This window comes from Zingiber officinale, chromosome 4A, assembly GCF_018446385.1.
Source record: "Zingiber officinale cultivar Zhangliang chromosome 4A, Zo_v1.1, whole genome shotgun sequence".
In the NCBI taxonomy this organism is placed as follows: Eukaryota; Viridiplantae; Streptophyta; class Magnoliopsida; order Zingiberales; family Zingiberaceae; genus Zingiber; species Zingiber officinale.
Window position 1 is genome coordinate 120,959,600 of NC_055992.1, and position 17,940 is coordinate 120,977,539.

Genomic DNA, 17,940 nt, shown 5'->3' on the forward strand with positions numbered 1-17,940 from the left:
ACGGCGTGACGCCCGTTCCTTCCTTTGGAGTCGTGCGGATAGCCCATAAGACGCCTGGCAGCTCGTCCACCCAACTTCCTCCAATGTGGTCAAGTCGAGCCCGAAGAATTCTGAGTATTTCTCTGTTGGTTACTTCCGCTTGGCCGTTGCTTTGGGGATACGCCACGGAAGTAAAGTGCTGTTCAATGCCATAACTTTTGCACCATTCTTCGAGCTGCTTTTCGACGAACTGTCGCCCGTTATCAGATATGAGTCGGCGAGGAATACCGAACCGACAGATTATATGCTGCCAGATAAACTTTTTGACCATCTGCTACGTGATTTTGGCCTGTGGCTCGGCCTCCACTCATTTGGAGAAGTAGTCGACAGCCACCAGTAGAAACTTCTGCTGACCGGTCGCCATAGGGAACGGATCCACGATATCCATCCCCCACTGATCAAACGGACAGGATACCGTAGACGCTTTCATCTCCTCCGCCGGTCGGTGGGAGAAGTTGTGGTACTTCTGGTAGGAGAGGCACGTCGCGACTGTCCGAGCGGCGTCTTTTTGCAGTGTTGGCCAGAAGTACCCGGCCAACAGGATCTTCCTAGCCAGCGATCGCCCGCCCAGATGCCCCCCGCACGATCCTTGGTGCACTTCCTGGAGGATGTACACCGCGTCTTCCGAGCTCACACATTTCAATAGTGGGCGGGAGAAAGCCTTCTTGTAGAGTTGGTCTCCAATGAGTGTGAACCGACCGACTCTCCTCCTTAATAGCTGGGCTTCTTCTCGATCGGACGGTGTTGCCCCTGATCTCAGAAACTCCATGATGCCTGTCCTCCAATCGCTCGGGAATGCGAGGCCCTCCATCCGGTCGATGTGCGCCACCAAGTATACTTGTTCGATTGACTGCTGGATGACGACCGGTGATATTGAACTTGCAAGTTTGGCTAACTCATCTGCCGCCTGGTTTTTCGCTCGGGGTATCTTCTAGATAATGACTTCTCTGAAGTTGGCCTTGAGCTTTTCGAAGGCTTCAGCGTAGAGTTTGAGCCGAGCGTTGTTAATCTCAAAAGTGTCCGAGAGCTGTTGGGCAGCCAACTGAGAGTCAGAATGGAGCCTCACCCGACCAGCCCCAACATGCCGGGCGGCTTGCAAGCCGGCTATGAGCGCCTCATACTCCGCTTCATTATTGGTGGCTTTGTAGTCCAGCCGGACGGATAGGTGCATCCTTTCTTCTTGGGGAGAGAGTAATAACGCGTCAATCCCGCTCCCGAGCCGAGTGGACGATCCGTCCACAAATATTTTCCACATAGCTTCGGACTCTGGCCTTTGCACTTCGGTGACAAAATCTGCCAAGGACTGCGCCTTTATCGCCGAACGGGGTTGATACTGAATGTCAAATTCGCTCAACTTCGTTGTCCATTTGATGAGCCGTCCGGACGCTTCTGGGTTCAACAACACTCTTCCCAATGGGCTATTTGTCCGGACGATGATTGTATGTGCCAAGAAATAAGGACGAAGTCGCCGAGCGGCGAGGACCAAAGCAAAAGCCAGCTTCTCGAGCCCAGTGTAGCGAGATTCAGCGTCTTTTAAAATATGGCTCAAGAAGTACACTGGTTGTTCTTCTCCGCTCGTCCTCACTAATGCCGAGCCTACTGCCTGCTCGGTTGAAGATAAATAAATACAGAGCGGCTCATCTACAGCTGGCTTGGCTAGCACGGGCAAAGAGTTCAGATATGTCTTCAGTTCTTCAAACGCCCGATCGCATTCCTTGTCCCAATGGAACTTAGTAGCTTTGCGCAGGATCTTGAAAAAAGGGAGGCTCCGGTCGGCAGTCTTGGAGATGAATATGGACAACGCAGTTATCCGACCGGTCATGAGCTGTACTTCCCTTAGATTTCTTGGGGGCGACATATCTTGCAGCGCTTTGACCTTGTTGGGATTTGCTTCTATGCCCCGCTCGGTCACTATATAGCCCAAAAAACACTCGCCTTTTGCTCCGAACAGACATTTCTGAGGGTTGAGCTTGACTCCATACTTCCTCAGCGTTCAGAAGGTTTCCTCCATGTCAGTAAAAAGATCGGTCGCTCGGACGGACTTGATGAGAATATCATCCACGTACACTTCTAAATTGCGTCCGATCTGCTTCTTGAATACTTTGTTCATCAAGTGCTGGTAAGTTGCTCCTGCGTTCTTCAATCCGAACGACATTACATTGTAGCAGTAAGTGCCGTCGGCCGTGACGAAGCTAACCTTCTCTTGATCCTCTCGGGCGAGCGGCACCTGATGGTAGCCCTGATAAGCGTCTAGCATGCATATTAACTCGCACCCGGCTGTGGAGTCCACCAGTTGATCAATCCGAGGCAGCGGGTAGAAATCTTTTGGGCATGCTTTGTTGAGATCCCGGAAATCAATGCAAACCCTCCACTTGTTGCCCGGCTTGGAGACTAGCACCATGTTCGCCAACCATCTCGGAAACTGCACTTCACGTATGTGGCCGGCCTCCAGAAGCTTCTCGACCTCCACTCGGATGATGGCGTTCTATTCGGCGCTGAAGTCCCTCTTTCTTTGCTTCACCGGTCGAGCGTCCGGTCGGACGTGAAGTTCATGCTGTGCTATGCTTGGCGAAATTCCCGGTAGCTCATGCGTCGACCAAACGAAGACATCGCAATTTTTCTGGAGACATTTGATCACCTCCTCTTTCTGGCTTGCCTCCAAATCGGCCGCAATAAATGTGGTGGCCTCCGATCGGGTCGGGTGAATCTGCACTTCCTCTTTTTCTTCATAAACCAAAGAGGGTGGTTTTTCAGTAATGGCGTTCACCTCGATACGCGGCGTCTTCCGAGAGGAATTAGCTTCAGCTCGGACCATCTCGACGTAGCATCGCCGAGCCGCCAACTGGTCTCCTCGTACTTCTCCCACTTTATCCTCCACCGGGAATTTGATTTTCTGGTGGAAGGTGGAGACGGCCGCTCGGAACTTGCTGAGTGTCGGTCGCCCCAAGATGACATTGTATGCAGAGGGAGAGTCGACCACGACGAAGTTGGCAGTCCGCGTCCTTCTAAGCGGCTCCTCTCCCAGCGAAATAGCCAGTCGGACCTGTCCGATCGGCAGAACTTCATTGCCCGTAAACCCGTAGAGGGGGGTTGTCATGGGCAGCAGCTCGGCTCGATCAATTTACAGTTGGTCGAAGGCCTTTTTGAATATAATATTGACCGAGTTTCCTGTATTGATGAAAACACGGTGAATAGTATAGTTAGCTATTACTGCTTTGATGAGGAGAGCGCCGTCATGTGGCACTTCGACTCCCTCCAAGTCCCTGAGCCCGAAACTGATTTCGGGCCCGCTCGCTCGTTCTTGGCTGCAACCGACCGCATGGATCTGGAGCTGCCTGACACTTGCCTTCCGTGCTCTGTTGGAGTCACCTCCGGTCGGCCCGCCAGCGATGATGTTGATTTCGCTGCGGGACGTGTTGCTTCTATTTTCTTCTTCCTGAGCGGATGGCCTAGGCCGCTCCCTAGACACTCGGGGATAATCCTCGTGCCTCTGAGGATGATGCCGCTCGGGAGACTGTCGCTGTTGCCTGTCGGATATACGCCGATCGGCTTCATGGTGTTGCTGTCGCCTGTCGGATGATGGTGAGCGACGATGGCTATTCCGAGGAGCGGGGTGGGCGATCAAGGGAAGGCTCCGGCAATCTCTTGTATTATGCGTGTCAGTCCGGTGGAACGAGCAAAACATAGGGGTCCATACCTTCTTCTTAAGTTTGGGCCGCTCGGCAGCTACCTCTTGGACTGCTTGGGACCTCGCGTGGTGAGGGCGGACTGCTTCGGCCCTCGGTCCTCTGGGCGGCTCCTGGTGATTGACAGGCTTCCGCTCGGCAGGTGCTAACTGCTCAGTTGGAACTTTTTTTCTTCGGGCCGCCTGGGCTTCCTCCACATTAATGTACTCGTTGGCCCGGTGTAACATATGATCGTAGTCTCGGGGCGGCTTCCGAATGAGTGACCGGAAGAAATCACCATCCACGAGGTCTTGCGTGAACGCATTCATCATCGTTTCTGAGGTGGCCGTTAGAATATCCATGGCCACTCGGTTGAATCGTTGGATGTATGCTCTGAGCGACTCCCTGGGCTCTTGCTTGATGGCGAATAAGCTGACACTAGTCTTCTGGTAATGCCGACTGCTTGCAAAATGGTGGAGGAAGGCCGTGTGAAACTTCTTGAAACTTGTGATGGATCCGTCCGGCAGCCTCCGAAACCACCGTTGAGCCGATCCCGAGAGGGTGGTAAGGAACACTCGGTACTTTACTCCATCTGTGTATTGATGTAAGGTAGCCGTGTTATCAAACTTACCAAGATGATCGTCCGGGTCGGTGGTTCCGTTGTACTCACCGATCGCCGGGGGCACATAGTGCTTTGGTAGAGGGTCCCGCAGAATGACCTCTGAAAATTGCCGGTTGATCCGCTCAGGGGAGGCGTCCGTTCGGGGGCCTTGCCTTTTCTGTTGTCTCACAGAGGCGCCTCGTCGGACGAAGATCCTCGATCACGGTTAACTGTTGCGGCTTCAAAAGGTGTACGAAATAGGACCCGATGAAATGGAACCGTGGCCGGTGGTGCTTCCGCTCGGCCTCCTGATGCGGACGTCGCTTGTTGCTCCATCCGCTCGGCTTGTGCCTTCTATTTTTGTTCCACAAGCTTAGCGGCTCTTGCCTCGATCAGAGCGTCGAGCTCCTCCGTGGAGAGCATCATCATATACGGTCGTCCAGCTTCGTCCATTGCTTCCGCTCGGATGCAGGTGCGTTCCCACAGATGACGCTAAATTGATCCTGTCCGAACGCTGAATCAACTGACGCTGGGCACGTGGCACTCTCCAAACTGATGACGTGGATCTCTGGCCGGCCGTAGGGATCTTCGGCGAACTTGCAAGGAAGTCGGGTCGGGAAGGGGTTCCCGGCGACGACCCTTCGACGCTCAAGTCAGGCAAGAGGAAATTACGAAGTGGCTCCGAAGATGCGAGAATGCGTGATCACGTACCTCCGGCGAAGTGTGAGGACCCTTATATAGAGCTGTGAAGAGGCCTGTGCACACATACCGAGGTGAATACGTGTCCCCTTACCATACCTCAGTATGGGCTTGTTAGAGGAGCTTGCCTGACACCATACCGCTACAGTCCGAGCACCTCTCTGATGGGACGGCAGAACCTTCTGTCGTAAGGTTCAGCGTATGACTTGGTCGTGGAACATGCCTATTGTCAGAGGATGTTTCCCGATGTTCTTTTGTCCCTTCTGTTCCCACGCCGAGCGTCCGACCGCTCGGCAGTGTTAGGATGTATACTAAAAGCCTAGCTTTTGGTATAAACATTTATCTAGAAATAAGAATCACATTGGTTAAATGTCTACATTTATGATAAATGTAATTGTTCAATTAATTTATATTGTAGATAACATGGTGTGTGGTGTCACACACAGAAGATCATGTTATCGGTTCCTTATAAATTATAAACAATAGCTCACGACCAAGATGGAAAGGAACAAACCATTAGAAGGTTGTAGTGTAATTAGGTATTAGTTTATCTTAACTATATAATTACACTAGTACACTTAGAGTGTATTGAGTAGGATCATTTGAGGTCGTTTCTTTTATACTGACTGTATAAAGGAACAAAGACCTCAGTTATTATGGAAGTGTGTGCTCTTAATCCTAATATAATAACAAACACATATATTTGATATTTATTTCTTTAATTTATCAATGGGTGAGATTTAGTTCGATGAATCAATAAGCCCGATAAGTTGGGAAATGATATCACTTATAGTGTGTGTTGTTGATTATAAAAGGAAACTGTGTCCTAGTGATCTAGGTTGAGAATGTCCCCAAGAGGAGCTCATAAGGATTGTCATGTTAAACCCTGCAGGTGGACTTAGTCCGACATGACGATGAAGTTGAGTGGTACTACTCTTGGAGCTAGATATTAATTAAGTGAGTTGTCAGTAACTTACTTAATTAGTGGACATTCGACATCTTAAACACAGGGAGACTAACACACTCATAATAAGAAGGAGCCCAAAATGTAATTTGGGATTGGTGCGGTAGTTCAATAATAGTTCTCTAGTGGAATGAATTATTATTGATAAAATTAAGTTGTGTGTTCGGGGCGAACACGGGATGCTTAATTTTATCGGGAGACCAAAACCAATTCCTCCTCTCGGTCCCTATCGTAGCCTCTTAATTATAGAGTACTATACCCACCTATACCCACCTTCTTACCCATCCCATAGGGGCCGGCCAAGCTAGCTTGGAGACCAAGCTAGGGCCGACCAAAGTTTGGTTCATGGGTGCTTCAAGGTGGCCGACCCTAGCTTGGTGTGGCCGACCCAAATTTAAATAAAAGGATTTTTATTTTTAAAATTTTTCTTATCTGGATAACATGATTTAAAAGAGAGTTTAAAAATTTAAATCTTTCCTTTTATAAGATTCTACAAAAGATTAAGAGAAGAGCTAAATCTCTTTCCTTATTTGTAGATTAAAAGGTTGATTTTAATTTTGGTAAAAACTTTCCTATTAATCATGTTTATTATTTAAAAGAAAGTTTAAAAATTAAAAATTCTCTTTTATTAGTTTCTACAAAAGATTAAGAAAAGATTTAATATCTTTCCTTATTTGTAGATTAAAAGAGATTTTAATTTTTAGAGATAACTTTCTTTTTATCCACATGTTAAAAGAAAGATTTTAATTTATAAAATTTCCTTTTTATTAACCAATCATGAAGGGAAAAATTATTGGAGAAATTTTTTATAAATTTCCGGAAGCAAATAAGGAAGTTTTAATTTGTGTTTAAAATTTTATTTGCTTGGAAATTTTATGGTGTGGCCGGCCATTGTAAATTGAAAAGAAAAATTGTTTTTAATTAAATAAATTTTCCTTTTCAATGGCAAAAGAATTAAGGAAGTTTTTATTAAATTTTCCTTATTTGCCAAGACCAAGGATTATAAAAGAGGGGGTAGAGAAGACTTCATGGTGAACAACTCTATTCTATTTTCTCCCTCTTTTTCTTCCTTGGTGTGGCCGGCCATCCTCTCCTCCTCTCTTCTCTTTGATGGCCGAACCTCATCCTTCTTGTAGAGATTCATATGGTGGCCGGATCAAGTTTAGAGAAGAAGAAGAAGGAGAGAAAGAAAGTTTTGTTTCTATCATCCCTTGGAGCATGGTGGTGGTGGCCGAACCTCTTCATCCTAGGAGAAGTTTTGATGGCCGAAACTTGTAAGGAAGAAGAAGGTGCTTGGTGGTTCTCATCTCGGAAGATCGTTGCCCACACAACGTCCGAGGTTAGAAGAGGAATACGGTAGAAGATCAAGAGGTCTTTATAAAAGGTATAACTAGTATTTTTCCTTTCCGCATCATACTAGTTATTTTTGGAAATAATACCAAATACAAGAGGCATGCGATTCTAGTATTTCGAATTTGTTTTTGATGTTGTGTTCTTTTGTTTTTTTCTTTTCCTTGTGATTTGATTGTTCTTTTCGGTTGACCTAAAGTTATTTAAGGAAATTAAATATTAACTTTCCTTAAAAGGCTTTGTCTAGTCGGTGGTGGTTGTTCCCATATCCAAGAAGGCCATGTGCCTCGCCACGTCAGTACTGGAAGCCAATTTTGGAAATTAATATTTAATGAAATTAATAACCTGGGTGATTTGGATCGAACGTGTTAAGTTTCGCAGGAGATCCGAGTCTAAACCTAAAAGAACAAATAGATTAAACTTTGGATCAAACGTGTTAAGTTCCGCAGGCGATCCAAGTTTAATTTAAAAGAACACATGGTAGCTAGGAAAAGGTTCAGACCTTTGTACAAAATTTTTGTACAGTGGAACCATTAGGTTTTCCGAGTAGCAACCAACAGGCAGTCCCATCACGTCCGACCGGACGTAGGTACTGATCCGGTCGGGAGATTCCAGGCCGTGTGCTCGGATGAAACTGTTCAAAGCATTACTACTTTATGCCTCGGCCGAGCGGGCTACCCGCGCGGCCCAGCGACCCTGTCCACCATGAGCGTCGGAGACTCGACTCCCCGCCGGGTTCTTTGCTTCCGCTTAGTCCCCGTTCGGCCGGTCGACCCCCCCTTTTCCGGTCGGCCGTTTGACCTTTGACCTCCACATGGCGTTGACTTCCCTTAAAGGGGGTTCCCCGTCCTTACTGCCTGATCATTAACTATAAAATTACACTAGTACACTATGTGTGTATTGAGCAGGACCATTTGAGGAAATTTCTTTTTATACTGACTACATAAAAGAATAAAACCTCTGTTATTATGGATGTGCGTACTCTTAATCCTGATATAATAACCAGCACATATACTTAGTATGTATTTCTTTAATTTATCAATGAGTGAGATTTAGTTCGTTAAATCAATAGGCCTGATAAGTTAGAAAATAATATTATTTATATGGTGTGTTGTTGATTATAGAAGGAAACTGTGTCCTAGTAGTCTAGTTTGATGATGTCCCCTTGAGGAGCTCATAAGGATTGTCATGTAAACCCTGCAGGTGGACCTAGTCCGGCATGACAATGAAGTTGAGTGGTACTACTCTTGGAGCTAGATATTAATTAAGTGAGTTGTCAGTAACTCATTTAATTAGTGACATTCGATATCTTAAACATAGGGAGATTAATGCACTCATGATAAGAAGGAACCTATAATGTAATTTGGGATTGGTGCAGTAGTTCAATAATAACTCATTGTTGGAGTGTATACTGAAAGCCTAAGCTTTGTAAACATTCGTTATGAATAAAGAATCACATTTGGTCAAATTATCTACATTTAGTTGTAGTTGTTCAATTAATTTATACTGTAGATAACATAGTATGTGGTGCCACATGCAGAAGATGATGTTATCAGTACCTTATAAATTATAAACAGTAGCTCACGACCAAAATGGAAAGGAACAAATCATTAGAAGGTCATAGTGTAATTAGGTATTAGTTTATCTTGACTGTATAATTACACTAGTACACTTAGAGTGTAATGAGTAGGACCATTTGAGGTCGTTTCTTTTATACTGACTTTATAAAGAAACAAAGATCTCGGTTATTATGGAAGTGTGTGCTCTTAATCCTAATATAATAACAAGCACATATATTTGATATTTATTTCTTTAATTTATCAATGGGTGAGATTTAGTTCGATGAATCAATAAGCCCGATAAGTTGGGAAATGATATCACTTATAGTGTGTGTTGTTGATTATAGAAGGAAACTGTGTCCTAGAGATACTAGGTTGATAATGTCCTCAAGAGGAGCTCATGAGGATTGTTATGTTAAACCCTGCAGGTGGATTTAGTCCGACATGATGATAAGGTTGAGTGGTACTACTCTTGGACTAAGATATTAATTAAATGAGTTGTCAGTAACTCACTTAATTAGTGGACATTCGATATCTTAAACACAGGGAGACTAGCACACTCATAATAAGAAGGAGCCCAAAAATGTAATTTGGGATTGGTGCGGTAGTTCAATAATAGTTCTCTAGTGGAATGAATTATTATTGATAAAATTAAGTTGTGTGTTGGCGAACACGGGATTTAATTTTATCGGAGACAAAATCAATTCCTCCTCTCGGTCCCTATCGTAACCTCTTATTTATAGAGTTCTATACCCACCTATACCCAACCAATGGGGTAGGCCAAGCTAGCTTGGGAACCAAGCTAGGGCCGGCCTAAGCATAAATTGGTGTGGCCGGCCCTAGCTTGAACCCAAGCTAGAGGGGCCGACCATATTAAATTAAAAAGGATTTTAATTTTAATTTTAATTTTTATTTTTATTATGTGGAAGATATAATTTATTAAAGAGAATTAAAATATCTCCCTTGTAAAAGATCTACAAAAGATTAAAGAAAGAGATTAGATCTCTTTCCTTATTTGTAGATTTGTGAGATATTTTATTTTCTATTTAAAAATTATTCACATGTTGTTAAATTAAAATTATAGAAATTTATTTTTATCAACCATGAAGAGATTTTTGAAGAGAAATTTTATTTTTAAAATTTCCGGAAACAAATTAGGAAGTTTTAATTTGTTGATTAAAACTTGTCTAATTTATTTCTTTTGATGTGGTCGACCAATATTGTTTTAATTGGAAATTTTATTTTATTTTTCTCAATTAAATCATGTCAAGGAAATTAAGGAAATTTTATTGTAATTAAATTTCCTAATTTGCCTAGGCCAAAGAATATAAAAGAAGGGGTGGGGGTGCCTTCAAAAAGAGACAACCTCTATTATTTCTCTCCCTCTTTTGTTTCTTGGTGTGGCCCGCCATCATCAACCTCTCCCTCTCTTCCTCTTGTGGTGGCCGAACCTCTCTCTCCCCTTGGAGCTCTTGTGGTGGCCGGATACTACTTGGAGAAGAAGAAGAAGAAGGAGAGAAAGCTAGCATCTCTTGGAGCTTGGTTGGTGTTTTGATCTTCTTCCTTGGTGAAGCTTCCTTATTGTGGCCGAACCTAGCTTGGAGGAGAAGAAGGTGGTTGGTGGTTTCTTATCTCGGAAGATCGTTGCCCACACAACGTCCGAGGTTAGTGTTAGGATGTATACTAAAATCCTAGCTTTTGGTATAAACATTTATCTAGAAATAAGAATCACATTGGTCAAATGACTACATTTATGATAAATGTAGTTGTTCAATTAATTTATATTGTAGATAATATGGTGTGTGGTGTCACACACAGAGGATCATGTTATCAGTATCTTATAAATTATAAACAGTAGCTCACGACCATGATGGAAAGGAACAAACCATTGGAAGGTCGTAGTGTAATTAGGTGTTAGTTTATCTTAACTATATAATTACACTAGTACACTAAGAGTGTATTGAGTAGGACCATTAGAGGTCGTTTCTTTTATACTGACTTTATAAAGGAACAAAGACCTCAGTTATTATGGAAGTGTGTGCTCTTAATCCTAATATAATAACAAGCACATATATTTGATATTTATTTCTTTAATTTATCAATGGGTGAGATTTAGTTCGATGAATCAATAAGCCCGATAAGTTGGGAAATGATATCACTTATAGTGTGTGTTGTTGATTATAGAAGGAAACTGTGTCCTAGTAATCCAGGTTGAGAATGTCCCCAAGAGGAGCTCATAAGGATTGCCATGTTAAACCCTGCAGGTGGACTTAGTCCGACATGACGATGAAGTTGAGTGGTACTATTCTTGGAGCTAGATATTAATTAAGTGAGTTGTCAGTAACTTACTAAATTAGTGGACATTTGTTATCTTAAACACAGGGAGACTAACACACTCATAATAAGAAGGAGTCCAAAATGTAATTTGGGATTGGTGCGGTAGTTCAATAATAGTTCTTTAGTGGAATGAATTATTATTGATAAAATTAAGTTGTGTGTTCGGGGCGAACACGGGATGCTTAATTTTATCGGGAGACCAAAACCAATTCCTCCTCTCGGTCCCTATCGTAGCCTCTTAATTATAGAGTACTATACCCACCTATACCCACCTTCTTACCCATCCCATAAGGGGCCGGCCAAGCTAGCTTGGAGACCAAGCTAGGGCCGGCCAAAGTTTGGTTCATGGGTGCTTCAAGGTGGTCGGCCCTAGCTTGGGTTCAAGCTTGGTGTGGCCGACCCAAATTAAAATAAAAAGGATTTTTAAAATTTTTCTTATGTGGATAACATGTTTTAAAAGAGAGTTTAAAATTTTAAATCTTTCCTTTTATAAGATTCTACAAAAGATTAAGAGAAGACTAAATCTCTTTCCTTATTTGTAGATTAAAAGGTTGATTTTAATTTTGGTAAAAACTTTCCTTTTTAACCATGTTCATGATTTAAAAGAAAGTTTAAAAATTAATAATTCTCTTTTATTAGTTTCTACAAAAGATTAAGAAAAGATTTGATATCTTTCCTTATTTGTAGATTAAAAGAGATTTTAATTTTTAGAGATAATTTTCTTTTTATCCACATGTTTAAAAGAAAGATTTTAATTTATTAAATTTCCTTTTTATAAACCAATCATGAAGGGATTAAATTATTGGAGAAATTTTTATAAATTTCCGGAAACAAATTAGGAAGGTTTTAATTCTTGATTGAATTAAGGTTTGTTGTGTGGACGACCATGTTGATTAAGAAGAGGAATTTGATTTTAATTAATTAAAATTTCTTTTTCATGGCAAAGGAATTAAGGAAGTTTTTATTAAAGTTTCCTTATTTGCCAAAACCAAGGATTATAAAAGAGGAGGTAGAGGAGCCTTCATGAGATGAACTTCTATTCTTTTTCTTTCCTCTCCTCTTTGGTTTTGGTGGCCGGCCCTATTTCTCTCCTCTCCTCTTGTTGGCCGAAACTCATCTCTTGGTGGAGCTTTTGTTTGTGGTCGGATCAAGGAAGGAGAAGAAGGAGAGAAAGCAAGTCTCGTCTCTAGCATCCCTTGGAGCATTGGTGGTGGCCGAAATTCTTCATCCTTGGAGGAGTTTATTGTGGCCGAAATCTAGAAGAAAGAAGGAAGGTGGAAAGGTGGTTCTCATCTCGGAAGATCGTTGCCCACACAACGTCCGAGGTTAGAAGAGGAATACGGTAGAAGATCAAGAGGTCTTTCTAAAAGGTATAACTAGTATTTTTCCTTTCCGCATCATACTAGTTATTTTTGGAAATAATACCAAATACAAGAGGCATATGATTTTAGTGTTTCGAATATGTTTTTCGATGTTGTGTTCTTTTGTTTTATTTTTCCTTGTGATTTGATTGTTCTTTTCGGTTAACCTAAAGTTATTTTAGGAAATTAAATATTAGCTTTCCATAAAAGGTTTTGTCTAGTCGGTGGTGGTTGCTCCCATATCCAAGAAGGCCGTGTGCCTCGCCACGTCAGTATTGGGAACCAATTATGGAAAATAATATTTAATGGAATTAATAACTTAAGGTGATTTGGGTCGAACGTGTTAAGTTCCGCAGGAGACCCAAGTCAAAACCTAAAAGAACTAATAGATTAAGTTTTGGATCAAATGTGTTAAGTTCCGCAGGCGATCCAAAATTTAATTTAAAAGAACACATGGTAGCTAGGAAAGGTTCGGACCTTTGTACAATGGAACCTCTAAGCTTTCGAGTAGCAACCAAATTGGTATCGAGCTAGGGTTTGCCTGTGTATTTGGTATTAGTTTAATTATGCACATGTCATACATAATTTATGCAGGTTAATAGTAGGATGTGCTAACTTTGTGGATGCAGGATCCAACTATTATGTCTTATAGTTATTATGTGTGTGATTGGACCCTTGGACATGTCAAGGGCATTTTATTGTGTGTGCATGATTGTATTATAAAATACAGCAGGAGCTGTATTTAGTTTTATTAGGATTTTATTTTTTGATCTAGTTACATGTACATTCCTTTTATGGAATATAGGATCGATGGATGTAAATTTTATTTTATGTTCAATCTAGTTTACATGTACATTTCTCTGAGGAATATAGGATTGAAAAATGTAAAATTCTATTTATGTCGCGGATCGAATCTTGCAAGGCGTGGAACCTTTTGAGGACCAGAGGCGCAACGGAACAAGGAGCAAGATGGATGCGACAACTAGACCCGGTGGCGGTGGCCAAAGATGGCAGCAGCTAGGGTTGGCGACACACGGAGGACAACAATAGATAAAAGCCATAATAGTTGAAAATTAGTTTGTCTATTTATTGCTTTTTATGCTGTGTTGTGTGTGCTTGTTAGTATGCATGTTAGGTAGACTAGCATAGGCAAATTTCTCACTTTAAATAACTAAGTGGGAGAGGGATTTATTTTTAAATAAATTCCACGGTCTCCATTACTGGTTTATAAGTAATGCAACAAGCTTGCGCGTTGGCTCTGAGTGCCTTCCTCCATATCGGATGAGCTTGTTTGCGGATCACTAGCTTAAACTTCCATTTTGGATGACTATAGGAAGTTAATTAAGAGCGTGTGATCTTCCCCATCGGAAGGGGCACAATCTTATTAATGGACTTAGTGTCAAGTAATGGTATACACTTAGGCACATTTAATAGTATCCTCCCCATCGGAGTCACTGCTATTATTTGTGTGACCGAAGTAAACCAACTATTAATTTGTCAAATAAATAGGTTGACAAGATAATAAAATTAAAACCCCTCTTACAAATGTTTGATTTTGTATACGTCCACACTATCATGGCATACAAAATACACGGTGTTTGAGGTAATTTTATTTGTCATAAAGATTTATTGACAAGATAATTAATGGGTAAACCCCTCCTCTTACAAATGTTTAATTTTGTATACGTCCACACTATCGTGGCATGTAAAATTCACGGTGTTTGAGGTGTTGGTGAATTTAAATAATATTGTTTGAGGAATCAATGTTATTTTAAATTCAAAAGTTTTGACCAAATATTTGATCAAAGAAAGATCAACTATTAATTTTATTCGTCATAAAGTAAAGTTGACGAGATAATAAAATTAATGGATAAAATCTCTTCTTTGAGTTTTGTATACGTCCACACTATCGTGACATACAAAATTCATGGGGATTTTAAGGAATTGATCTTGACCAAATATTTTTGTGATTCTTAGGATTTAAAATGTTTGCCAATTCCCTAGTTTTTATACTATAGAAAAGACTTAGTAAGTCCCAATTGTAATGATTGGAAATAGGACTTGGACATTAAGGTAGACTGTCTTCTTAGAATTAAGAACGAGATAGGTGTATTTTATTCATACATGTTTAGTGGTATTATCTACCGGTACCTGGTGTGTAGATACAGGAACCACTGAGCATGTCTGCAATTCATTGCAAGGGTTCCAGGAAATCCGATAACTATATGAAAGGTAAATCACCGTTTACATGGGCACTACTGCAAAAAGTGGTAGCTATTGCAGTGGGAGATGCTTATCCTCTGATAGGAATAAAATATGGATTTTAGAAATTGTCTTTACGTACTAAGTTTAGAAAGAATTTGTTTTCAGTTTCTAAACTATTAAAGAATAGATATTGTGTCTATTTTGATAACAAAGTTGTTGTCAAGAAAAATAGGGAAGTTATCTATTCTGGTACGTTGGTTGGCAATTTATAAATCCAATAAATCCCACGATGCAACAAATGGAAATTAGTAACACATCTTCTAATTTTTAAGAGAAAGCAACCTTCGGAAATGAACCAATTATATTTTTGGCATCTAAAGCTAGGTTATATTAACTCGAGTAGGATTCATTGGTAGCTGATGAACTTTTGGGTTCATTGGTAGTGAAAATCTTTCCAACCTGCGAGTCTTACTTGGAAGGAAAAATAACCAAGAAGCTTTTAAGTCTAAGGGGTTTGGAGCCAAAGATATATAAGAATAGGTTCATTCTGATTTGTGAAGACTTTTTGACTATCCAGGCAAGAGGTTGTTTCAAATATTTCGTCTATTTTATAGACAACTATTTGAGATACGGATACATTTACTTGATGTGCCACAAGTCTAAGTGCTTTGATTAGTTCAAAGAGTACGAGGCTGATGTGGAGAAACGTCAAAGTAAAAGTATCAAGACACTACGGTGAGATCGTAGTGGCAAGTACCTCTTGGGAGAATTTAGGAGTCACTTATCAGAAGTAGGGATTCAATCAACTAACTGCACCTGGTACACCCCTACAGAATGGTGTAGAAAAAGGAAGGTATAGGACTCTTATGGAAATAAGTAGATTGATAATGAGTTATTTGGAAAATTACCAAATTCATTTTAAGGATATATTCTGGAAACAAAAGTGAACATAGTACCTTCGAAGTCAGAACTCTACTCGTATAGAATTGCTAAATAAACAGCCTATTTTCAAGCATATTCGGTTTCAGATATCAACACATATCTTTGAGAGAGAAATGATAAGTTGGACGAGAATTCACTTGTTTGTGAGTTATCCTAGAGAAATGAAAGTAGGTTTATAGTCTTAAAAATCGGAAGGTCATTGATAGTATCGATGGCGGATTTTAGAAAAGGACTATGTAATAAACAGTGGCCATAAGTAAATTTGTTCTTACGGAAATAATAAAGACATGTCTAATCTAGTACCATACAAGATGAGATACCACAAAAGCGCAACACGTATCCTGAGCGATACACAATTCTGAAGTGCCTCGTCGTAGTGGGAGGGTTGTTAATGCAACTTAAAAGATTCATGTTTTGGGAGAATTTTTGGACTCGATCCCGGGAGGACATGAACACGATCTCCGGACGTATATGAAGCACTCGAAGATAAAGATGCTGCATCTTGGCAAAGAGTAATGAATAATAGAATTAGAATATATGTATTCTAATAAAGTCTGGAAGCTTGTAGAACCACCGAATGGTGTAAAGCCTTTGGGTGTAAAGGTCTATAATAGGAAAAGAGGATAGGCGGGAAGGTAGAAACTTTTAAAGCGAGGCTTGATGAAAAGGAAACTTTTCATGGTAGCCATGCTTAAGTCTATCGGATTCTTTTATCTATTTGGCAAGTGGATGTCGAGACAACATTCTTTAATGGAAGTCTTGAAAGCATTCGTATAAAGCAACGAAGGATTCATTGCAGAAGGCGTCTTGTGTCTGGCTCAATCGGTCATGGAGAGAAAGCAAGGTCTTGGAACATCCGGTTTATCAAAGTAATCCAAACCTATGGATTTATTTAGTAACCGGATAAGTCTTGTATAAAAGGTGTGATGGAAGCGTGGTGGTATTTCTTGTACTATCGTAGATAACATTTTTGGTAGTTGGAAACAATATCAAAATGTTGTCGAAGAAAAGTATGGTTATCAAACAATTCGATATAAGGACTTGGGAGAATGTATATATTCTTGAGATCAGTAATAAGGATCGCAAGAAAGAATATTTTACTTATCTCGAGCTTTATACATCGAAAAATTCTTGCTCGTTTTAAGCATACAAACTCAAGAAAGGTTTCTTACCTTTTAGCGTGGAGTAACTTTATCTAAAGATATGTCTCTGTAGACAAAGGAGATAAAGGAAATAAAGGCGCTTCTTTATGCTTGGTTGTTGGAAGCCTAATGTATGCTATGCAGGATCAATCATTTTGCCAAGGCATAGTTAGCAGATATCAGTAACCACAGGCGAGGACATTAGACTACGATAAAGCATATATTAGTACCTTAGAGGCACTGAAGTTATGCTACACAGGCGATTAATTTGGTCCTTGTGGGTTGCACGGATTTTGACTTCATAGGGACAATAATAAGTCAACCTCGGGGTTTTGTGTTTACTTTAGGAGGTAAAGTCGCAACTATGGAAGAGTGATAAGCATAGGTGTTTTCTAGACTCCACCATAGAAGTATATGGCAAACCTAGAGGTGGCCGTAAAAGTTGAATGACTCAATAACCTCGAGATAGACTTAGATATGATTTTGGTTTGTCCAAAGATTATTATGATTTATTGTAATAATATTGGTCGATGTGAAACTCGAAGAAACCATAAGTCTATAAATGATAAACCTGATAGGCATGATACCGCAATCACGAAGTAAATCATATAAGCGAGGAAAGTTGTTGCTGCATTGCGTCGGTGATGACTATAGATCCTTTCACTAAGGTCCTTAAGGCGAGAGCTTTTGATGGGCATGTTGAAGGGTTGGGAATCGGATGTATGGCGGGATATAGCGACAGTCTTTTAGTATAAGTGGGAGATTGTTGGGATGTATACTAAAGCTAGGCTTTTGGTATAAACATTTATCTGAAATAAGAATCACGTTGGTCAATTATTACGTTTATGATAAATGTAGTTGTTCGATTAATTTATATTGTAGATATTATGGTGTGTGGTGTCACACAAAGGATCGTGTTATCGATGCCTTATAAATTATAAATGGTGGCTCGCGACTGTGATGGAAAAACCGTTGGAAGGTGTAGTGTAATTAGGTGTTAGTTTATCTTAGCATATAATTACACTAGTACAAGTGTATTGAGTAGGATCGTTTGAGGTCGTTTCTTTTATCTTGAC